Source organism: Rousettus aegyptiacus, unplaced genomic scaffold, assembly GCF_014176215.1.
Source record: "Rousettus aegyptiacus isolate mRouAeg1 unplaced genomic scaffold, mRouAeg1.p scaffold_m13_p_12, whole genome shotgun sequence".
In the NCBI taxonomy this organism is placed as follows: Eukaryota; Metazoa; Chordata; class Mammalia; order Chiroptera; family Pteropodidae; genus Rousettus; species Rousettus aegyptiacus.
In genome coordinates this window covers 32,318,271-32,343,623 of record NW_023416287.1, presented here as the reverse complement: position 1 = coordinate 32,343,623, position 25,353 = coordinate 32,318,271, and the positions used below count along the sequence as shown (strand labels likewise).

The 25,353-nt window shown below is 36.1% G+C and overlaps 1 protein-coding gene across 3 annotated transcripts in view; it reads right to left on the bottom strand.

The window, feature by feature from the left end:
- The window catches only part of MACROD2 (mono-ADP ribosylhydrolase 2), a 1,752,897-nt gene that overhangs the window by 678,880 nt on the left and 1,048,664 nt on the right, over nt 1–25,353 (bottom strand). The gene's annotated exons all lie outside the window — the stretch shown is intronic.

Below are 25,353 nucleotides of genomic sequence, written 5' to 3'. Positions count from 1 at the left end.
CTGGCTATGCTTCACTGTTGGGCAAGATTGCTGGCTGGGCCCTTTGATTAGGAGAGGCCTCCAGCCATACTTCACAGTTGGGTGGACTAGAGATAGTGCTCTGTGTTTGGGCAGGGTTGCTGTCTAGGCTCCTTTATCAGGTGGGGTCACAGGCTACATGCTCCTTGCTTGGGCTAGGTTGCAGGCTATGTCCCGCAATTGGACAGGGCCTTACGGTGAGCTCTGCTGTGAGGCAGGGCTATGGGCTAGGCTTCACAGCTGAACAGCACCGTAGGCTGGATTCTAAGGCTACCCAGGGTCACTGTTCAGTCTCCCTGATTATATGGAGCCAGAAGCTATGCTTAACAGTTGCCAGAACTGCTGGCTTGGCTTCCTGCCCAAGCAGGGTTGTAGAATAGGCTCCATAGATGTCCAGGTTCTCTGGTCAGATTCCTGATATGGGGGTTGGGGGGAGGGCTGGAAGCTATACTTAGCAATTGAGTAGTGTTCTGAATTTGCTTTCCTGCCCATTTAGGGCTGTAGAACAGGCTCTATTGCTGGCACAGCTTGTTGACTGGGGACCCAAATCAAGCAGAACCATCAACTGAGCTACCTGGCAAGATGGGGCCATCATCTTGGCTCTGTAGAAGTTAAGAGCCACTGGCTTGGATCTCTGCTTGGGCACCACTGTAAGCAGGAATATGGTTCACCAAGATTTGAACACTGGTTACTGTAAGCCCCTTTTCCTTTCTCCATCTCTATCTGATCTCCAGTGGTCAATCCCTGCAGTGATCCCCAGGAGGCAAGAACTGAAAGTCTTCTCCAAAAGTATCCCACAATAGTGGGGAAGCTGGATGTCCACCTTGGGCTCTCTTTTTCCCACTGTAGGAACCATAGGCTCAGTGTGCATTCTCGGTGCATCACTGTGCTGGCCTGGAGGATGGGTGATGCAGTCAGAGTAGCTGTTCCTCTTACCTTCTAATGCAGTCCTTCTCACTCTCTGTGGTCCAGAGGGGTGCTTCAGCTTCACCTTCATGTTCTGGGATTTTTGCAATGGTGTCTTGTCTATGGAAATTGCTAGTTGGTCTTCTTGTGAGGGGGAGTGAAGTCAGAAACAAACTATGTTGCCATCTTGATAACTTGACTCTTTTAAAATAATCTTTATAATCCTTTTTTATGTGTATTTTTCTAAGAGGGACACCTAGTAAGCACTATAATCAATAAAGAGAATCTTTTAACTTACTGAAGTCATTCTTTGTTTTTCCCAGGTAGCTGAAAAGATCTCACCCTTTCTAACTTCCATCATTACCAGAGAAGCAGCTTTAAAATTATTCCATATTCAAAATTAAGATAGTAAACAAAACAGGATCAGAAACTGGGGGTGGGGGGAGGGTTTATAAATCTTTCTAGAAATCATACTCTGCTTCTGGTAATAGGATATCATTTGTGTAATATAAAAAGTCAATTAAAAATTTCATTAATCATTTTTGCTCTGTAAGAAATAATTTTACTAGTTATTTGAAAACTTCAACTAAATATTAATTATGTCTTCAAAGGCCAAGATTGAAAGACAAGTAAGTCGCATCACAAATAATCAGGAGGCTAAGTGAAAACTAAGAAGTGATTGCATACCAAAATATTGAGTCCTTTCTGCTCTCAGCTATTAAATTATATTTAAATTTCACTTTCCTTGTTCTTTCATGGACTGTCTACAGTGAATTTTCAGTAGACATTAAAGATAATTCTCTAAAAAAATTAAAGCATGTACATATTTCAAAATATTACATAGGAAAAAAAGACAATAGATAAGAATCAGGAGAAAAATGTATGCAAAAGAAGTGATAGAAGACAGAAATTTGCCCGAAGAGACAAAGGAACCCTAGAATCTGATTTATAAGTTTCTCATCTTATGAAACTAACTGTCTTTCAGTGTATTGAGTGATTGGTATAATTTATCGTGCCTTTAGCAAAAATGCTGATGCTGTTTCTTATAACACATTTATCACCAAAAGAATATAATTGGTATCAGCAGGAATGCTTTTGACTGCAAGCAACATCCCAAGTCAGCTAATATAAATATCAAGCAAAATTCGTTTTCTCAAAAAGCAAAAAATCCTGAGATGAGGTGGCTTTGACATTTTCCACATCTCCTCTCTGCCATCCTTAGCCAATCAGGTTTGTCCTGGGCACCCATCCCATCATGGTTGCAAGATGGTTGCCATAGTTGCTGGAATGTTAAGAAGATGACTAGATATATAGTAGAAGAGAAAACATTTCTTTTTATGTGATTAATTACAAAAAGGCAAGTTTTTTTTGTTTGTTTGTTTTTTTGCTGAGATCACCAGCATATCTCTCTAACGTCTCATTGAGAAAAACTGGATCAAGAACACACTCCCAATCCATTTACTAGCAAAATTAACAATATTTCCCTAATTGGAAATTGACTAATGAGGTTTTAGCCTTGAATAATGTGAGGTCTGAGTGAACAGAGTTCTGCAGGGCAGGAAGAGTGGTGAAATATCTCTCAAATAAGATCTTAAATAGGGTCTTATACTCTCGACCAATGCTCCTCTAACTTTAATTTTAGAATCATCTGCTGTCTTGTTAAAATGCAGATTTTTATTCAGAAGGTCTAAGCTGAGACCTGAGGTTCTTCATCACTTCAATCACCATAACAAGCTCTATGGTGATTCAGATGCTTCTAGTCCATGAACGGCACTTTGGGTAGAGTATCCAGACTCTACATAACCAGATGAAAAGCGGACTGGCAGGATGGAATCCAGCCTGGACTAGAATTTCTAGCTGTGTGATCTCGGGTATGTTACTTAAAAGCTTTAAGCCCCAGATGAAGGAAGGAAGGAAAAAGACAGGAAAGAAAGGAAGAAGGGAGGGAAGTAGACCAGATAATGGGGACCTTTGAAGCAGTGGGATTTTGGCTCATTTTTCTAATTTGTCAAGGTTACTCTTTAGTGATAAATGAAGAGAACTGGGCAGAAATAAAGAGAATGGTGTTTAATAAGTACACTTAGGAAGAAAAAAAATAAGTTGTGCTAATAAAAGCTGTGGATAGTGACAAATGTATATGTATGACAGAATAAAAGGCCTCAGGGTCTCTGTGATAGCTAGCTATATTAAAATATTGCAGTAATGTTATAGTTATAAAACTCACCCTGCGTTTGGGATGCCTAACAATGCATATATTCTATTCTGGGCTACAGAGTTCCGAAAGATAGACTTTAGCCCCTGTCTCTTAACCAGAAGAGAACTATAGCAGACATAGGGACAGTTCATCAGGAAAGAGTGGAGGAGTAGAATTCTCATTCTGAGAAAACTAAAAGGTCACCTAACCCAAAATCATGGTAGGATATGTCCTTACTTGAGGAGAGGACACCTGGCTGTTTTGCATGTCGACAAATCAGGTAGAAAAAGTAAACAAGATTCAGTAGCAGAATGGGTATATAACAAGACTTTGGCAGGAGCCCTGAGTCTAAATGTCTTCCAATCCTGCCTTTGAGTGGCCCCATGACTGTGGGTATATTAGTTAACTTCTCCAAGTCTTGAGTTCCTTTGTTGTAAAATGACGAAAACACTACCTTCCTTTCAGAGCTTAGTACTGTTAGAGACAAACAGGAAATGTATCTGTCCAGAGTAGGTGCTTAAGAAGTGGAAACACATATTATTATAATAATTCCTGATAATAGGTTTGAATTATAAAGAGGTTTCAGTGCTGCAAATAACATATGTCCTTCAAGAGCTACTGAACTAATAGTTTAGTGGTCAGTGTGTACTTTACAAATAGGCATCACATGGCGGTCCATTATCTCACATTCTCTCCTACCCTCATACAATCGGTGATATGAAAATGGTATTAACTCTTGAGGGAAAGGTGGTGTTCTATAAACACTGATCATTTTCCTTACCCCTTCCCTTTCCAATCCAATCAGCTCTTTTTTTCTCCACCTTTGTTCTAACAAAATGAGGGTGGCTGGGTATCTTTCATGATAGAATTGTAACATTTAGCATAAATTATTTCCTTAGTCTTCATCAGGCATAAAATTCAGCCAAATAACAATGATAATTATTCCAAAGCACTTTTACTATGAGTTCTTACCTTGAGCCTTGCTTTGCATGTGTCTCAGTGTTTTGAAAAGTTATCCTAAATGTAAAATGCCCTGCATTCTCCTTAAATTCTAGCTACATTAATTTCCATGTACTTGAAATGCATTAAAAAAGGGCAATACCTGTGCTTATGTTTGGTTCTGTTTCCTCAAATATTAATAAAGGGAGTTTAAGTTTATCCACTTAAATTTGCAAGAAGAAGTTCGTGAAAGCTTTCTTCCTTTAAAGTAAGAGCTGCGAGAGACTTTAAAATATATTTTTTTTCTGTGTTATTAATGGCTTACATTTGGGCCTTCCTTCAGAGTGTAGAAAACCTCTAAATAATCCTTGGAGATACACATGAACAGAAAGGTCATGGTATTTTGAACTTTCCTTGCTCATGACCTTTGAAGAGGCATCTCAGAGAATACCTGGCATTCTCGGGAAAGCTGGGCTGCTGAGCCTGGCTACTTTCTGCAGATGCCATGTGCCATGACTGCTAAAATGGAAAATTAGGGCTTTAGCCTGATTTCAAAATACACAAAATTCAGGGCCAAAGTGCAATTCATCGTCCAGTTATTACACCTCAACTAATAATGCAAACCAGTCTCAAAGAGCACAATACAGAGGTGTTTTTCAAATTTAGTTATTTGGACAAGCAAGTGATCAGAAAAAGTAAAATAAAAGGTCACATAACATAATAACCCTCCTCCTAGGAATTATTAATTTGAAATCCCTGATAACATGCTTTTATTGGGGTGGTTTAGAAATACTTCTATCTATAAGCAATAATTAATAATGATAATGGTATTAATTAAGATGGTAATGATAAGCACAATGACATTTATTGATCACTTACTAGGGGTGAAACCCCATGCTAAGACTTTATATAGATATTATCTCATTTAATTTTTTAAAAAAATATACCCCAAAAGTCCTGACAAATTCTAGGCTAAGGGTCAACATAAGGATAATAAAATTTTCTTAACACTTAAATCTAGGACACAAGTACAATTCAACACCCTTAAGGATGAGGGCTTTGCCTTTCATCTTTTATGGCATCACATAGTGCATAGCATACAAGAGATTCCACAAATATTTATTGAAAAAATGAGTTAAGGTTGGCAAAATTTCAAAGTTCAGAAATCTGAATTATTTTTGTGAAACTAAAGCAGTTTGATAAAATATTTAAGTGCTAATACATCATTAAAATGATTATTACTTCATTTCTAAATTGTTTATAATGAAGATTTTACTTTTATAACCAAAATATGATAAAAGTTTATCCTCTCAAACAATACTGTCTTTCGGAACTAATTGCACACATGCTCAAAGAATGTTCATCATGGCTCTTCTTGGTAAAGCAACATAAAGCAGAATCATTTACATGTGCATATAGAGACAAAGAAATAAAGGTGGAGACTTTTATTTTCTGTTATAAAATTTAAAAATGAAGTGTTGGCGCAATGGGGAACCTCTCAATAATAATCATATATTCATTCTGTGGACACCTATTGAGGTTAAATATGATTTTTCCTTTTATCCTCTTTTTCTGTATTTTTCAAATCACAAGTCTTTTCACAAAAATAATGGTCCATAGAAGCCAGAGGATCAGATTTATCTGAGTGAGACATGTCTTCACTCAATGTCACAGACATTGGTATGTCTTCCTGGGGAAGGATCTGAAACTGCTGCTTTACCAGCTGGGTTTCTTTCACAAAAGGGGAATTTTAACAGAATAATTTTAGCACAATTATTTCTTTGATCTTCTTTAGGCATAAAATGCAGCCAGGTTAAATAGCACTGTGATCCCCAAATGCTCTTACTATTATAATAAGAACATACCCTTACCTGGAACTTTGTTTTTGCATATGTCACAGTGTTTTGTGAAAGTTTCCTAAATGTAAAATGGTTGCCCAGGGTACTTACTCCTTGCATTCTGGCTAAAATAAGTCGCTGTGCACTTGAAGTGCATTTAGAAAAGACAATACCTGCACTGAAATCGGGCTCTGCTTTCTTCAGTAAAAATGAAGGAAGTTTCAAGTGTTTCCATAGTTCCCACTAGAGATTTAGAAGCCACTTATGGACTGCTGGAAGTTCAGGGAACTTCATTGCTCAGAGACAGGCCTGACAGGTACATGTCAAACACAAGTCACCTATTTCTGGTATAGCCTTGTGCCTTAAATTTCACTTCTTCCACTTGGGACCTTTTCCATATGGACCCCTACTAGATCATGAAATTCTCCAAATTACCTTGTCCTCCATCTAAAATTTACCTCCCTGTATGGAATGATCTGCTTATTCATTTGTTTCTCTCAAAGAAGAGCATTCACCACCACCAAGCTAGTTGCATTTTCACCTAGAGACTTCATATTCAGTTTATTTGATGCCTGTTCTACCTTGACTCTACTACTATATGTTATTGGGTGCACAGCAAGATTTGCTAGATGCCATGAACATCCAACATCATATTTCAACCGGAGAGATACTCTCAAATATAAATCTGATGGTTTTAATATCAATTGTCCACCCTCCTTAAAATCTTCAAAGGAAATTGGCTATTTGGCACTGCATTGTGTAAGTCAGAATTTCTCAACTTTGTCTCTATATTAGAATCACCTAGGGAGTTGTTTTTGTTTTTTGTTTTCTATGTAAATAATAATACCACAAAACCATCCCAGGACAATTAAACCAATATCTCTAACGGGTGATTCTAGGCATAGTTATCTTTTACAAGCTCCTCATGGGGTCTTAATATGCAGCCTGTTGTATTCTAGCTTAACTCTTGATTCTTAGGCCTCCCTGGTCTTTTCAATTCTTGGAGTCCTCATCTAGGGACCTTGTTCCAAACTACCTATAATATGCCTCACCCCTCCCCGTTCCAACACCATGAGCCCACTTACACCTTCATATCTCAGCTCTGAAGTTACTTCCTCCAGGAGCCTTAAACTTTTCCCAGACCTCCCAGACTAGGTAAGAGACACTGTCCTAAAAGACTCAGAATATCCTGAACTTCCTCTTTGTTTAAATTATCACAATTTGCAATGAAATTTTTAAAATATATTTCTGGGATTACTTGATTTGTGTTTATTCTTCTCAGGAGGAAATGAGATCAGAGAAAGCAGGGACTATGTCTGCTTTTCTTAATATCTTTCAGCATATAGGAGAGCACGTAACACACAGTAGGTATTCAATAATGAATGAATGAATGAACAAACGAATGAACGAACAAAACCCACTCATCACTACTCACATGAAAACTTCAGAGAAGTGTGAGGTAAAAATTAGTCTGTTCAGTCATTCATACTAAAGGACACGGATTAACTGTCCCATTGCATTAATTGAATATGAGTCGGGTAGAGATAGAAGTGAAGTGAAAAATAGAGAGTACCCATCAACATTACTGTTTCTAAAGAAGAGATTGGGGGAGAGACCAAAAAACTTTTAGCAGAAGAACGAGGTCTACAAGTTTGTAGATATGAAAGACGACATAGCCCAGTGCTGTTGGGCTTTGAGCTACTAGAGTCCAATTGTAGTGGGTTCAAAACAGCCTGTCAGGCCAGACTTTTTCATCAAAAAATGAAACTTTTATTTGCAACTGGGCTCTTAGCCTACTACAAATAGGTCCCAAAGGCTGTGTTTCAGTCTTATCCCTGTTTCCAAAGATACAATAGCAACTTCTTTGCTCCCTTGTCCACCTTTGTTCCCTATATAATAAACAGCTTTCCTCATGTCTCCTTATTCTTACTAGTTATGAGGTAGGAACGCTTTAAGTTCTTAGAACAGTCTTAGCTCACTTAACCCTTAATAGAAGGGTAAAGACCATGCAGTCATTATTATAATAAGAGCTACTGTTTAGTTAGTGCTTATGTGCTAACCAACCACTGTGATAAGTGCTTAGCATATGCTATCTTCAATCCTTACAACTTGTCCAGGTAGATTTTAGTATTCCCACTTCAAAGATAAACCAGAGCTCAGAGTAATTTCGTAAATTGTCCACTATTGTAGCTATTACAACAGTGGGGAAGGCAGAATTAGAACATACTTTTTGTCAGAAGACTCTGAGGTCTGAATTCTCCCACCATCCACTACACATTATGTACCTGCAAATAGAGCACCCAATTGTCAGAGCCAACAATTGTATCTGGATACCCTAAGTGGCAGAGGAGAAATCAATCACTCAGTTCCCATATTGCCCCTTCCATCTCTGGGCCTTCAGGAAAAATTGTCTTTTCCTCACCCTGAGATCTTTTATGCCTAGTTAGCAGTTTTCTTAAAAAGCCATAATCTCACCCTCTTTGTTGGCTGTCATTTTCTTTGAAATTCACTGTAAGAGAAGGTGTTAGCTTCGGTAGGGAAATACACAATAGTGTATTTCCTTTAACAGATTTCAAGGCCAAAGAAATAGCATGAACAAATATAAAAACATCTCAACAGAATACCATGACAAGTCCAAGCTGATTAGGAGTAGAAACAGCAGGAGTCAAAGGAAAGGAGTATTGGATGGGAAAACTGATTGGCAACTGCAAACACTGTTCCACATAAGATGAGCCTTATTTGAAAATATATTATATAGATTATTTTGCTCTCCAAATTGAAGAAAGGTAATTGACCTCACTATGATTTAGAAATGATCAATTCCTACTTTCCAACTTGCATACTTCATTCATAAGTTCTTTGTTCATTCCATGCCTTCAAGACCATGAGTTCCCACCATTCACATCATAAACATAAACAACATACATGTACAGTGAAGAATAGAAACAAAAGAGTAGGCACTTAACAGTGATCAGACACTTTGGTGTCAGGCATATTTTTGCCTATGTTAAATACTTCACAAATGCATTATTAGAAATAGCAAAAGAGAAATTCCTGAGAAACAGTCTACTTATAATTGACTTATGACAGAGAAACACTAACCCTATGAATTAAAATAATTTTTCCCTATGTGTACCTTTTGAACCAGTTCCAAGGAAATGGCCTCTTATAAAATACAATTGCAACTATAATTTAACTAGATAAGTTCAATAGTCTGTTTGATATATACCAGGAGGTGGAAGTGAAGAACTTTGGGAAACTTTCCAATATTTTTATGAAAACTCTTTTAATGAATACAAAGAATTGTGAAATGCTAATACATTGGAACAGCTCTAAAGCCTCAAAATAGAAGCTTATTTTGAACACAGTTTTATACATCCATAGAAAATTTAAAAATTTTCTTTTTTAAGCACATAATTATTTTCCTAATTAACTAATTAAATATTCTAACAGGCTAAAGACTGCAAAGGTTAAATACATAACTGTTTAATGGTTACTGTTACTGAAAAAATGATGTTAATAAGGGTCAAGTTCTTCAAACATGTTTTTCATTTTTCCCTAAGAATATAATTCTATGTTAGGCAGTCCTTTATTACAAATGTTACAGTAGGCGGAGTGCGAACAGATCTTAAGTCTCTACTTTGAAATATAAAATTTCATAGATGAAAATGTAATATTTCCACATAACTATTGCCCTGTTAACAGGAGCCTGTTTATTAACCACAGTAGACCACATGGTATCTTAGAGGAAAAGGCAGTTGTATCCTGAAACAGTTTCTGGGTAGGCTCACCCATGCTGAATTATCACTGATCTTGGGGTAGGAGGCCAGCTTGGCTGCATTATAGATGACTGGGGCAGCTCAGGGTAAAGAGAGCATCTTCTTCAGAGATTTACCTTTCACATTCATTTACTCACTCATTCATTCAATCATCAAAGTAATCATTCTTTTAACAAATATTTTTTGAGCTCATACTATATTCCAGGAAAAGAGCTAGGTACTTTATATATATTCATCATTTATTCAACATCCAATAAATATTTCTTAATCTCCTACAGGTTCTGTGGGGCCGGAAGTTTATTCAATTTTGGAGGCCTTATTTACCAGAAAGAAGATATATTTACTAAAACTGGCCTGTGTAAGTGTGGGACCCTGAAGCTGAAGCTGTATTAACTTCATGGGAAATCTGCCTCTGGCTCTATGGGCTGAGAATCTCCTATTGCAGTCTACATTGCTGTCTCCCAACCAGTAGGTAACCGACCATTGAAAATTTACTTCTTTTGAGACTTAACAATTAAATTTTTCAGAGTCTTTTAATAAATGCAAATTCTCGTAAATAAGATCACAGCTGAAGGTGTTATTATTGCACAGGTGCCAAGTAAATACTGAATTAGTTAATTAAAGTGGTAAACAGAAGCCTAGTTAGCAAGTCAGAGAGTAGAAAAGTAAACAGTGAAGGATTTTCTGGGACATCAATTGAAAACAATAGGTATCGAGAAGCTAGGAATGTACAAAATATGAACTGTCTTCCTTACAAATCTTTCTAGAGTCTGCACGCCCAGATTGCCAAAATTGCATCGAGTAACTGCTGCAGCAAACCCTAAAGAACAAGGGAGTGGCCCCACAGCACATGAACAAATCTCCTCTGGTGACAACTGGCAGAACAATTTCAACTGATTACCTCTCTTGAATATAATCTATTCTGAAGAATTCTCTTTATAGCTTAACAATATTAATCAGTAGTTAGCATTTTACTTTAAAATGTACTTATATTTCTACTTTTCAGTTATGGGCAATACATGTACCTCAGAGAGACACAGGCAGCCATAGGGAAATGGGGCAGTGGGGAGTAAGAACGTCTAAGGAGTTGGAAACTAAATAATGGGTGGACAGAAGGCTGGGAGAGGATGAGACAGGGCCACATCCCAGGGGAAAGTCTTGCTCAGGTATAAGAAGAGGAAGCTACACTGAGCCTCATTGGCCTGGCTGGCCCGCCACGCATGTGTAGTTAGACCATCTGTGTGAAGAAGAGTCATGGACATACTCTCTAGGAGAATTGCAATATATTTTAACTAACCAGGCCTCTGTATGTGTTTTATGGAAAACTATCAAAGTAGTGATGTATAGTCCAGCAAAAATTATTTAAAGATATTTAATAAGCTCCAATCTGAGCCACATAATCAAGAGGATTTGGATGTGAATGTTCTTAAAAAAATGTTGCTATCCATTTTGAAGAGGGTGATGGAAATCTTGGGGTTCTGGAGTTTTAAAGAAGCTAATTCAAAGACATTCCTCTTCTGAGGACACAATAAACAGAAAGAAATAAATCGATTCTATTATGGTCTGCTGCTTTCTGTTTCCCCAAGGTCTGAAGGAAAGGCATTTTTTTTCCGTAGCGTTCATGGGTGGAGATTCTAGCTACCATCTTGGCCATGACCTTGAGTGACCTTCATTTATTTGTTCAATAGTTAATCTATTCATTTGTTCATAATGTTTAAGAATCTTAGATTCTCATAGTTTAATTCCTATGCTCATGCAAAGAAACATAGTTCAAACTATTAAGAAAGGAAGGAAGAGAAGAAGGAAGGAAGGAAAGAAGGGAGAGAGGGAAGAAGACAGGAAAGAGAAAAAGGAATTCTCATTTATTTTTAAACACAGTTTTAATTTGGAAGAATTTCAATTTTTAGAAGGTGCTTTTTAAAAGATGTCTTGTATTCCATTTTCTCCTTTTTTTCTACTGTAATTTTCTGAAATCCTGTACTGCTCTTGGACACTGTCTTCTCTAACAAATATACACACTTAAAACTCTTCCTTCTCTCTCATTAAACCTCAGCTTCTTCCCCTCTCATTCTTCTCTCTCACTAGCTCCCCAAACTCCCTTCTCACCTCCTGGGGTTTGGTGATTTGTTTCTTTTGTTCAGCCCAGTCTCCAAATCTGCTGAAGAAAACCTAGAAATCTGTTGATAGGAGGACGTGGAGAGAATAAGAAAATAACAGCCTTGCCTGTGGGTTAGGGTAGAGGCTGGGAAACTCCTAAGTCGTTAGTGAATGCCTAATGCCATCCACTATATTTATTGGGAAAAAAGGTTTTGGGCTCTTATTTTGTGCCAGACATCATACCAGGCTCTGGGGACATAAAGATGGCCAAGGTACTATTCCTGCCTTCCAAGAATCAAGCCATCTGGTGCAGTAGGCAGGAAAAACAAACAGCCAATTATTATGCTCTGTGACAAACACTTCCAAATTTGAGCACAGAACTCAGGGGGCCCTGGCTACATAGGAGGTGAGCTCCTATGAGTCATGGGGAAGGCTTCTGAGGAGAGGTTACCTTACCTCTGAATCATGCTTATTAAGAGTTAGCCAGGTAGGGGTGAGGATAAAGAGGAGAAAGGGATGGAAGGGCAGTTTCGCACACAGACATGTGAGAGAGATTTCCATTGAGAACCTTGTCTGGTCTTGTCCCCACTGTCTCTTGTGGATGGCTTTATTTAGCCCCTAGCTGTTTCCACCTTTCTGATATAATCCAAATTGTTTAAAGAATAGCTGCTAATACCCAAGAACAATTCCTCCCCTTTCCTGCTAAAGCCTATCAATACTCTGCCCACCTTCCCCATTTAGAACCTCTGCCCAGCCTTTTCATGTCCTGGCATTCTAGAATAAAATAGAGACTCTTGGTAATGGTGCTCTGGTTGATTTTATTCCACAAAGAACAGCACAGTGCAGAAGCAGGTATCCAATTTGTGTAACTGCAAGTAGTGCTGTGTGGCTGAGTCTAAAAGTGGGGGGTAGGGATAAGAGCAGTAGGAGATGGGGGTCTTTGATGGCCAGACTTGAAAGCCAACTCCAGAATACAGGACTTGGTACTTAGGATAATGGATCCATTGAAGGGATCCACTGGGGGCCACTAGAAAAAATAAAAAGCAAGTGGCATAAAATTAAGATATGGAAAATTTATGGTTCTGAGAATGGAGAGGAATGAAAGTGGAAGCAGGGAGAACACTTAAGAAGAACTGCAGAGAGATAAGGAGGTATCTTGCTGCTGTTTTCCCCTTCTGGTTGATGGGGGTTCCACTGGGGACCCTGGCAAGGCCTGATTACAGCTACTTAGCAGGAGTGCCTTTTGTGTTCTTTAACTGAACAATCTCTACCTGCTTGAGTCACAGAACAATGTATGGCACATGGTTGATATTCAATAAAAGTTCATTGCCTTGAACTAAAACGTTTTGTAAGCTACCAAGTTCTCAGGCTTACCTAGGTAAAGGGCAATACAAAAATGTACTATCCTCAAAACCTGAAGAAAACTTACATGTTTCACTTCCTCTTGGTGTGATAAACAAACAAACAAACAAACAAACAGACAAACAAAAAACATTAGAGCAGCAACAAAACTTGTCAAACAAACATTGAATGTGTTTGTTACACATTACAATCCCAACTTATGGATATCTTTTAAGTTTATTAAAGACATTTAAAAAATTATCCACACTTTCTAGTTCTGCCACCATCTGAGTAAAATTGTAAATATTTAAAAGCAAGTCTTAAGGCAAAGACTGAGGTTCTGAAGTATTTTGAAACCAGATAGTGTTGTCTTTCAGAATTGCCCATAGTTTCCCTCCATTGTGCTCCTTTACTAAGCCTTTGAACAAGAATGTAACACACTCAGGGAACATTAGCAGATGCTAAAACATTTTATTAGCTGATTTATTAAGCTATTGAGGGTCATTCTTTGAAAAATGGGGAGAGAGATCCAGACACAACAGAAGTTAGAGAAATCAGAAATCAACCTTTGGAACAAGGGTAGCTAGTAACTTTTTTCTCTTTGTTCACATTCCAACCTAATTCAAAACAGACCAATGTCTGTGCAAATGCTTATAGTATCCCCACCATCCCCCACCACCAGTGAAGGCAGGTTCATGAAAAGTGTGAAAGTTAAAAAAAAAAATGAAAGAAAAAAAAGAGGGAATGTAAATACTGTTGGTGTGTTTAAAGGAAACGCAAGTTTAATTGGAACATTCTCGTGATTTGTCTCTCTTTAGGTCTGCTATTAAGGAGCAACTTTATTTCCGCATGCAGCTAAATATACATAGAAAAAAAAGTCACATGATAACATCCATATCTGAACATCTTGATAGAAGAAGATTGCCAAGAAAAGACTTCTTATTATTTACATGGAGCAGGATGGGTAAATATGTGGCTGAATTTAAGAGGCACAGGGGAGACCTCCCCAAATATCTCCTTAGATGGCTGCAAGTTGGCATCTATTCTTTCAAGTAAGGCATTTTCCCTTTCTGGATCTCATTTTGTGATAACATATAGCCCTTGAAAAGTGAATGGAAGTAAGTCACACACAGTTTGGCATGGATGTTCTTCTAAAAGTTTCTCCTTAGGACCGGCAGACTAAAGTATAATGAAAAAACAGGGGCCAGACAAACAGGAGAGCTTGCAGGTAATCAGGTAGCCACTGCTTAGCACCTCCTCCTTGCAATTCTATGGCCAAGAGAGACTAAATCAACTACATTTACTTTACGATTTTTCCCAGGTTCTGCCATGTTGCTTAAAGAACATCGTAGTTTGTTAATTCATGTGATAATTTTCATTTGCAATATATGGAGTATAACGTTCACTAATAACTAAGAGGAACCCAACGTACTAATCTTTTAGAAACCAACCAGGTCATGAATTATCAAATATCTGATTGAAATTAGTCCACACTCTGGTTCTTCTTAAAATACTGTTTTATTCTGAACTTCCTTGTATTCGAAGAACTACCTTTCATATTCACGAAGCAAAAGATACACTCAGAAGAAATACCAATACACAGAAATCTTTTTTACCCATATTGGCCCAAACTTGATTTTGTGCCAAGTATGGGTTCTAAGAGGCCTGCTCATTTTGTGGAAGCCAAATTAATTGCTTGTAAGTCTCTGCCATTTAAAAAGTCATGATGGGCAGTTCACGCTGCTCATTAATACTAAAGTAATTATTGATAATTGCTCTGAATTCCAATGTCTAATTAAAACTAAGTAGATAGATTTGCATACAATAAACAATAAAAATGACTTGCATTCCCAGTTCCACAGGCATATCTGCTTCGCAATACGATATCATTAAAACTTGAATTCTAATTTTTGCTAATTAGAAGCCACTTTATGCAGAAGATAGAATTTTTTCCTGTTGTTCATCTAAAAATAACAAAAATATTTAAGTCACCTTAAAAAAACATTCAAGAAAGATTTAATGTCTTTTTTTTGGTTGTTGGTTCCAAGATACAAAAATACATAGGTTTCTTTATTGAAGGGGTACAGATTCTCAGTCAAAGTAAGCCAGTTAGACTTAACCTGCTTATTAATTGTACTTGTTGGCAAAATGCGAAGTTTCTCAATTAGAAATAAATAAAATAAGCATTCACCATTTTTCTGGTTAAACAAATATTATTAATAGAATTAAACCCTAGGGTGGCCTTTTTGAAATTATTCCCTAATTAATCCTAGAGGACCACATGAACGGTGAAATATTGGACATGTTTGATATAGACACCAAATTGGTCTTCTCCAAAATCAATGCTAAATACTATAAATCCAATGATCGATTGTTAACATTCAAATGAAAAAAAAAATGGCTGAAGTAAATGCTATGTATAAATGGATCACTTAGAGCAACACCTCATTTATTTTATATTTAGAGCTATCCAGGTTTGATGTTGCCTTAAACTGAGCCTGGAAATTTTTAATTATGGCAGCACATACAACAAGGCCAAAGATTTGTGGTGTGGTCATAGTTTACAGCCTTCTTGGAAATAATACTAAAAAGATTAAATAACTCTATGGCTCAGAGTTTACTACCTACTGGAGAGACTCGGCTAATAAGAGATTTTAAATGAATGGACATTTCTGGATGTGACTTATTTTACAAAAAAAAAATTAATATCAGAGAGAAAAATGAAACTAAGTAAACAATTTTTTTTTAATAGCAGAAATAGTTTAGACAAAATGGTGTTTCAGAAGAGATTTTATTCCATTCCATTTTGCATCATTCTATTCCCTGCCTACATTGCTCATCCATTGAGATATAAATCGTCATAACTCCCAGATTTTATTACATATCTGGGGTCGGAGAGGAAAGAAATAGAAAAAAAAAAGGTGAAAAAAAAAAAAGAAAAGGAGAAAAATATAGCCCATGGCAGGTAAAGATAGAGAATTTCAGAGATATGGTTAATAATTAGAGGCTCTGCTCAGTTTTAGCGGGTGGATCCAGATTCTCTATCTTCGCTATCTTTTGGTTTCATTGTCCTTGGCATTTCCTTCCAAAAGAGTTTCAACTCTCTGACATATGAATTGATGGTTTTAAAAACAACCAATTTGTAACTTCTTGCCAGCATACAGAAGATTTGATTTTTTGACTTTTTAAAAACCAACATAACAAACACAATAAAGTATCAAGTAAATATCTCTTATAAATTGGCACTTAGTCATAGTGATTCATCTGTCACAAAAATAAATATAAAACTGCTAATGCAATGGCACTTAATATTTACCTATTTCTCCCTTCCTTTCCAAAGATCTTGTCTTACTGGAAATTTTCTCCTCATTTACAAAAGGCTTAGCTCAGCTATCTTCTCTCCTTAACTTTCCTTAACTTAGAATTCCACTACCCTTCCCCTCTCCCACATTCCATTGTTCCTGAATATTTTTATTAATATTAAAAAATAATCCAAGATTTAAAAAAAAATAGGTAGCACAATATCATATGGGGGCAAATACTCACCCAGGAATTATCTGGAGGAACGCACTTTGTTCAACTCATTGATTACGATATTTAAAAGATCACAAATACAGTGAGGGTCATGCTAATTTGTACATTTTTGTTCAGGAGAGACACAAATAATTTATATCTGGGACAAATGATAGTTCCAAAAGTTATGCTCCATTGCCTTATAAGAAATTAACTAGTTTTAGATCTAACCTAGCAATCTTATCTTAATATTCTTTATTAAATTGCTTATAAATATCTAGCTCCTCAAATGATCTTTGAATTGGTTCTATCATCTTGCTGGTTCTGTCATTGATGGGTGAATTGAACAAAATCTTTGACACATTTATATTTGTGCGAGAATCATAGTTTTAACATTTTGAAAATTATACTTTTGTAGTATTTGATTTTTTTACATACTTCCATTACTTCTCATATAGTTTAATTAGCTGGTTTTACTTTTCAATATTCTGTGAGATTATTAGAACTAGAACCTTTTATTTTTGTCTACAGGCCCACCATGGGTTCCTGGCACTTAGTAGGTGCTCGATAAATGCTGTTTGTGTATCATCGAATTTAATTTCATGACTATATTCATAAATCAATGGAGTACAATCACCTAAATTTGGCCCCAGAAGCTTATATTTATTTCTCTCTAATTTGGCATTTTTGTTACTAAATAAGCTTTATTTTAATTCACGTTATATAACATAACCTGTCTCATCTGGTATTTCACATGTACATCCTAAGAAAGTTTCAGATATGCACACAGGTTTTTGTCCTCTATGTTTAATGAAAAGTATATGTACATTCTAGTCAAGAGTAGGAAAATTAGTAGAGAAAGAAAAGAGGCCACATTGTCATCTACAATATGGTTTCCACAGATTCTCTCTGCATAAAAGCTTTAATTTAACAATAAAATTTGAACTTGCTTTTTAGTGTATAAAGCTACTAAATCTTTTTTTCTCCCCTCCTGAAAATGGCTTCTTTTCTGGATCGGATGTCAACAAATTATAGTAATGAATATGTGACCAGAAAAAAAAAGAAAAAGAAAGAAAAAACAGCAGTAACCAAAAGAGGCTTCAAATATAGTTAGGAAATTTTTGTCATTTCAAAATAAATCCAAATCTACAATATCTATGTCATTTTACTGAAAGTTTCATGGTTAATGAGACTTCAAAAACCTTATCTGATCAATTTCTCATATCCTCTTACCATACCTGATTCTTAGAAAGAATCAGGCCAGAACATGTCTTACATTTTTTAATAGGTTTAAATTACTATAAACAGCTAAAATTCTAAATAGTGAATCAAATTCATTTGTTCCCAATTTACTACTACACAATTAAGGTCTTTAATTTTTTTTTATATAAAATTCTCCAATCGCTAGACTGCACATGTAAAACAATACACTTTTTATTATAGATATAATTTTATATTTTAGACTTGCTAAATAACTATCTTTTATGTATTCCACACCAAATGCTAATGTCTCAGACTATTTACTTCAATTATGTAGCTCAAGGGCTCTTAAAAAAAAGACTTTTTAAAATGTGTGGACAAAATTTTCAGACATTCTAAATTTCATGGTTAAAAAATATCTTGTACTTGAAACTAAGATCAAAAAAAAAAGGAAAGATAAAAAAAAAATCTCGTGTCCAAACAGTATCACTTTATACATTTTCAAACGCAAAAGAAAAGGATACTAAGAATTATGAAAACTCAACATAAATATGCAAATAAAATATTAATAAAGGGGAATAAAACAACAACAAGTACTACTTTATGGAATTAAGAAGCTATTTAATTCACTTTCTACTAGAACTTAGAAATCCCGCATTCACAAGATAGATATCTAGCAGATGCTTAACTAGTCGACAATGTTGGCTACACATTAGAAAACCATCTCGGAATTAAACCAAGAGAAAAAAAGTCTCTGCTTAAGCACAAAATTCTACGTAAATGAGTCAGTTTCTTAGGCTCTCACTAAGCTTTTATGACTCTGTTGATTCCCAATTCTAGTTTTCAAATTTCCTATTCCATTGTATATAGAAGCATCGTCCTAGAAGCAAGTGAGAAGCCAAATCAATATACCTTTTTGTCCTTTTACTACACAATTCTAGAGCCAAACATACTTGCCTATTTCAATATCAGAACCAGGTGAAAATAACTTAGCTTTTTATTCCGTGAAAGAGTTTCTTATAACATATAACTGTGAACCAACTGAAATAGCTTGCTTATTAATATTAATAGCTCGATCATTCAGGCTTGCTTTAGACCTTTCACCTTGCTGTCCTACCAGTTCAGAGCTGTTAAGGCGTTAAACTCTGCCAAATCTCAGCCATTTCTCTGTCTTGTAAGACCCACCTTAAAAATCACCCACTTCATACTCTGCACTATAAATATTCTATTCTGATTTTCTAATTTTGAAACACTAGTTAGACTATCAAGGTGACACTCTCTCATTCTGCAGTAGGTATAATAAACCCAGATTTACTTGACCAACACTTTCCTGGTAGAGTTTTGGGAGACTGACAGTCTGATAAGGCATACTAAGAAGTAGCTAGCACTGGGACAGGAAACAGCTAAAACTTTATAAATCAAGCACAGGTACTTAAAAATGCATAACAGATAAGGTAAATAATATTACTTTTATTTCAATAAACTCTCAGAATAATCCTATATTAGAATACAGGATAAAAATTTTCATATTGATAAATGACTAATTAATATAATTTTAAATCATTTTCAATATAATCTGTTTAAGAAGATACGAAAACATCTAATACATTTTATAGAGCGTTCTATACAAATTAAATAATATTTTTAAAGTTGAGGCAAATACCTAAAGCTTCCTGGAAAACTAGACTGTCCAGATGATGCATTTCTAGGGGCCTCAGTTAACTGAATACCTCCATGTTGAGTTCACTCAACTACCAGCTTCTGAGTCACTAAAGAATGCTATATCTTGGTGCTAAATGGTTCACAATTCAGGGAATTCACATTTTACAAATGGTGGTTTAAGCTCGTGCTTTATAATTAGACAGAACTGAATTCTATCTCTAGCTCTGCAATTTTCTAGACTTGTGACCCTCAGCCAGTTGTTTAAGTGTTCTGACCTTCAATTTCTTTCTCTGTTAAAAAAATAAAATAAAATAAAATAACCAGAGCAACTCACAGAGACACTGTGATGATTATAATATAGAGTACGTAGTACCTTGTTTGTTATCATTTATTCAACTAAAGGAAAAAACTTAATCGGTTACCTCTTAACCAGATAAAATTCCACTCTTTTGGCTCACAGGGCACAGAGATAAACACATAACACATAAAATACATAACAAGGTTAAAACTGTGCATTGAAGATTTCATTAATGACCTCACCTCTTTGCACATGGAGGAGCTTTTTTAAAATAAGTGTTCCTCCATGCTACTAACTGAATAGGAGTATGATCGAAAAGAAAACACTGCTTAAGTCCTACAAGTCATATCAAGGAAAATTACCTGCAGGTGACACAGGATAGAGGACAGAGTGATTTATAAAATTTGAAGATAAGGTTACCTTTAAGAATAAAATTATAGAAAACAAACTTAAAATAAATGAGACTGGCCTTTCATGAAATAAACCAAAACAATTCACACTAAGCTAGAGTCTTTACCTGGGTGGCAAAAGAATTTGAGGTAATACTCAAATTCCAATCATGATGAAGAGTGTGTGAATGTAACCCCTTCAATTCTCTTTTTACTCAGCTAGAATAAAGATTGTGACCTTCAGCATGAAAAAAGAGAATCTAGAGTTTGAGACTGTATCAGTTTTCTACAGTTATCTACAGTTGTGGCCCAGAGGAAGGAATGGCCTCAGCCAGACATAAGAATCTAGCCAGGTGGGAGGTTCACAGCTATATAGCACATGTGGCGGCCTCCATGCTCATAACTTTTTATGCTAATATTTATAGTCTTACAAATGGTATGAAGTGATTCCTTGCATTGAGGTTAACTTTATCATAATTCAGCTTTGCACATAGATTTAACATGGAAGATAATATGTTATCTTATAAATCTGTTTTTCTAGACCTGCTATATGGTCAAGTTTCTTATTATAAATCAAAGATAAATTTTCTGGCCTATAGACCAAAGGTCAGGAAACTTTTACTGTGAAAGGTCAGATAGTAAATATCTTAGGCCTGTGGGTCAAATGGTCTCAGTTTCAACTGCTTGATTTTGCTATTATAGTCCCAAAGCAGCCACAGACAACACATAAATAAACAAGCATGGCTGTATTCCAATAAAATTTTATTTACACAATAGGCAATGGGCTAGATTTGGCCCACGGGCTATTATTTTGCCAACCTCTGCTATAGATCATCAGGATCTTGTGAGCTAGTGAGGTAGGCAAAATATTGGCCTTTCAAAACTGTCTACACTCAATCCCCAGAAACTGAATATGTTACTTTACATGGCAAAAAGAACAGATGTGATTAAATTAATGATTTTTTAGGTGAGAAGATTATCCTGGATTATTCAGGTGGATCAAAGGTAATCACAAGGTACCTAAGAGAAAAGAGGGAGACAGAGGAGTCAGATTAAGAGGAGATGTGGTAATGGAAGCAGAAATTGGAGTGATATCGCCTTTAGAAGCCCATAAAGGCAACACATGAATTCTCCTCTAGAAATTCTTCAGAAGGAACAGAGCTTTGACAATACTTTGCCTAATAAGATCAATTTTAGACTTTTGAACTCTAGATCTGTAAGATAATAAATTTGTGTGGCCATAAGCCAGTAATTTGTAGTAATTTGTTACAGCAGCAAGAGGAAACTAATATATTTGGGTCAGTAGCAGTCTGCCTAGACCTCTTCAAAGTTGGAATGAGAGGTTGTACTGTGTACTGTGTCTGCTTGGTTAAGCTAGAACTATGAATCTTGATTCCCTACCCTGTATGATTTCTAAAGCAGGTTTGAAAGGCAGAAGTGAAGTTCCCACCATTGCACTCTGAAGACAGTAATGGATAGATGCAGTTACAAACTAGCGTGGTGGGTCTAAGAGTTCTGAGTTATTCTTAATCCTGAGCCTTTTGACCCACCATTGCCTCAGGCCAATTACAGATACTTAATGGAGGTCCCACAGGGGTGATAGCCACACAGAAGCCTAGCTTCCCTTTGGATTCCCCTTTATCATCCTATTTTGGTGACTGGACATGCTTGGTTTGTCAGAGTAATTGGTGTGTGACTCCTTTGAGGCTCTGTCCCTACTTGGACCTTCATTTTTCCAGATTCTTCCTTATGGTTTAAGTTCTAATTCTTATAATAAACCCTTTACACCAAAATTTATAATAAACCCCTTCCATGACTGACTACTGACTAACATGAACTACTTTAACAAAAGCAAATGTTGGACCAACAGCGCCAAAGGGAAAATGTGCTGACCATGTCAGTGATACCATCCTGTGAGACAGACACTGGTGAGCAGGGTAGGGAATCAAGATTCATAGTTCCAGCTTAACCAAGCAGACACAGTACAACCTCTCATACATTCCAACTTTGAAGAGGTCTAGGCAGACTGCTACTGACCCAAATGTATGAGTTTCCTCTTGCTGCTATAACAAGAATGCCTTGATGGCATCCTTTTCTTGTGATTTTGTGGCTACAATGGCCTGTCCATAAGTTTCTACATAAGCGGCTTTGGAGGGGAAGGGGAAGCAAGAATCTAGGTCCAATCTTAGCTCTGCCAGTGATTCTGGGGAAGTTGCTTAATCCTTCTGGTGATGTTTTCATTTCTGAAAGATGATATACTGCCTTGTTTCCTTGATCTATTAAATGTAGGTGTGGCCATATGACTTTTTTAACCTATGAAACGTGAGGGTAATTGATGTACAAACTTTAAGAACTGACTTCTCTCTTTCACTTCTGCTGCCGTGAAAGGCAACATTCTAGAGAGAAGCAGTCCTGTCAGCTGGGTCTCGGAGTGAAGGTGATGTTTAAGTAGAGCTGCAGCTGCCCATGATTGATATACAGTCTGGAAGAAAACTAAACCTTCGTGATTGTAAGCTGCTGAAATGTTGGGAGTCACTTCAGGATGACCTAGGCAATTCTAACTAACACAGGACTGAACTATGTGTTCCTTCTATGTGGCCTCTAACAGTCCAATTCATAATAAACTTTAAGATGAGTTTTTAAATTAGCAATATACAGTTGACCTTTTAATAATGGGTTTGGGGTGCTGACCCTATGCAGTCGAATATCCATATATAAGTTTGACTCCCCAACAACTTACTTACTAATAGCTTACCATTGACTTAACAACTAAAGCCTTATCAATAATATAATCAGTTAATGCATATTTTCTATGTTAAATGTATTATATACTGTATTCTCACAATAAAGTAAGGTAGAGAAAAGAAAATGTTATTAAGAAAATAAAAAGAAAGAGAAAATACATTTACTGTATCTATTGAAAAAAATTTGTAAGTGGACTCATGGAGTTCAAACTTGTGTTGTTCAAGGGTCAACTGTATATGTAATTTTATTTTCTTGAATGCTCATACATACAAAGAAAACAGAAGCCTAGTATACTTGCTCAAAATTAAGTCACAGAAATATGTACAATAAAATAACCTTTACATTAGCCCTTTGTTTTCATGGTGCCTAAAATCTACATAATACCAAATACCTCAATGATTGAATCTTGAAATAAGCAGAGTGAATTAACAAAGTTAGTCAAGGCTATATGCAGATACCATTTTTTCACTTTTACAAAAGACTAGCTAATTATATTTTCCTTTCTACTCTCTTCTTAATATAAATTCCTGCTCTGAGCTGAAGAATTCGTCTTATCAACCAAACAGTAGTAATTCAGAGACATTTAATTAACTGCATGTTGGGTAGTTGTATTTTTTAGGTTGTTACCTGGAACTTTATCAATTTAAAAATTTAGAATAGTATCTTGTTGCCTAAGAATCAATCACAGAAGATGGAAAAAAAAATATCAAGTTAGCACTGACATTTTTTTAAGCTAGTCACTTGGAAATAAAGATGAAAAAAAGAAAATAAGACAAGAGAAAGGGATGGAGAAGAAAGGTTAACAAAATATCGTTGAGAACAAGAATTATGTGTAAATCTAATGTCTCCAAACCTCTGCAATGAATGGGCCCATCTCTAAAGTTGGTACAAGGTTTCATTTTATTTTAAAGTTCTTCATTAAAGGTTACAGGGGATATAATTTTTTTGTGATTTTTTTGTTGTTGTTGTTTTCTCTTTCCTCATCTGAAATGCTCAGTAGTGCCAAATGTGCTGCAATTTCACTGAGCAGCATGTTGTAAAACAATATACTTCATGTTTACTTAGTGAGAGTTTACACTGGGGAACATTTAAGTCTCAGGTTTTCTAACCAAAGAATGAACAACTACATGGCATTACATTTATCTAACCATCACCTTCAGGCAAATGAAAACATGGCAGCTTTTCAAGAGTAGGAGAATCCATTTTTGAAGTGAAATACTGCAAAGTGGTTAAATTAACAGAACTTTGTATTCAGTCCTATTTTGATTATCTGACCTCTACCTCTTCTTTTAAACCTAAAGTAGTTTTTTGATTTCTTTCCAACTCAAAATTAAAATTCCAGTCCCTGCCCTCCTTTATCTAAATGCCTTCTATTCTCACAAAGTAGGAAATTTTCCCTTCTTCTGTAGGAAAAACTACATCTCAACATTTCTTTTAGAATAATCATCAGGTCTTGAAGCATACAGATGACGCTTTCATAGATTAATAATTCATTTATTTATCCCCCACTTATTCCACAAAAATTTACTGAGTGCTTACTATGTGCTAGGCCATATGCTCAATTATGGATGTTAGGGTGAACAAGACAGATTTTATCCCTACCATCATGGAGCTCATGATCTAAGAAAAAAGAAAATATTCAAATAATCATTCATATATAAATGTAAAACTCTTCCATGAGGAAAAGAAGTCAGAGCTGAGATCTAAAGGATGAGGAAGGCAAATAACTGTTGAAGAGGGATGGAATATCTTTCTAGACAGAGAGGGTGACATATATAAAGTTTCTGTACCATCCACAAAGGTATCATGACATAAAATGTTTAAATATAAACAAGAAGAAAAAGGGTAAAAGTTCATTCTTACATTCTTACATTCATTCTTATATTCATGTTCATCCTTTGATTCATTCACTCACTGTTTTGGGGAAAATCATAAAAACATGTTAGACACTCATACTAATTAGTAATATATTACATTAACATGATCCCTATAAAAATGCCAGCAAGGTCAAAGTAAACAAAATTTTGATGCCCATGGAAATCACGAACTAGTGTGGCAGACAAGTAAATAGCCAGTGGGGTTACAGCGCAAAGAGTGCCACGTATAAGCTGTGTACAGGATTCAGGGAATTAAAATCATACCGGGGGAAAAACCACAAGTCAAGGGACTCTTGTCCTAGAAGAAATGTTCCTTTAGTTGAGTTGTGGAGGGCTTGTTGAAGAGGGAAGGGGCCGAGAAAGTTAATCTTAGCAAAGGGAAGAGTTCATATGAAGGCATTAAGACCTGGTGACCTTCCCTGCTCTTCCATGGAGAAAAATTTGTATATGAGAATGGAAGCAGATAAGTTAGCAAGAGCCTTATTTGAATGACCTAGTGCAGGGCTTTCCACATTTTTCAGTTCACAGCATGCTTAGTATCTCAGTCATTTCCTCAT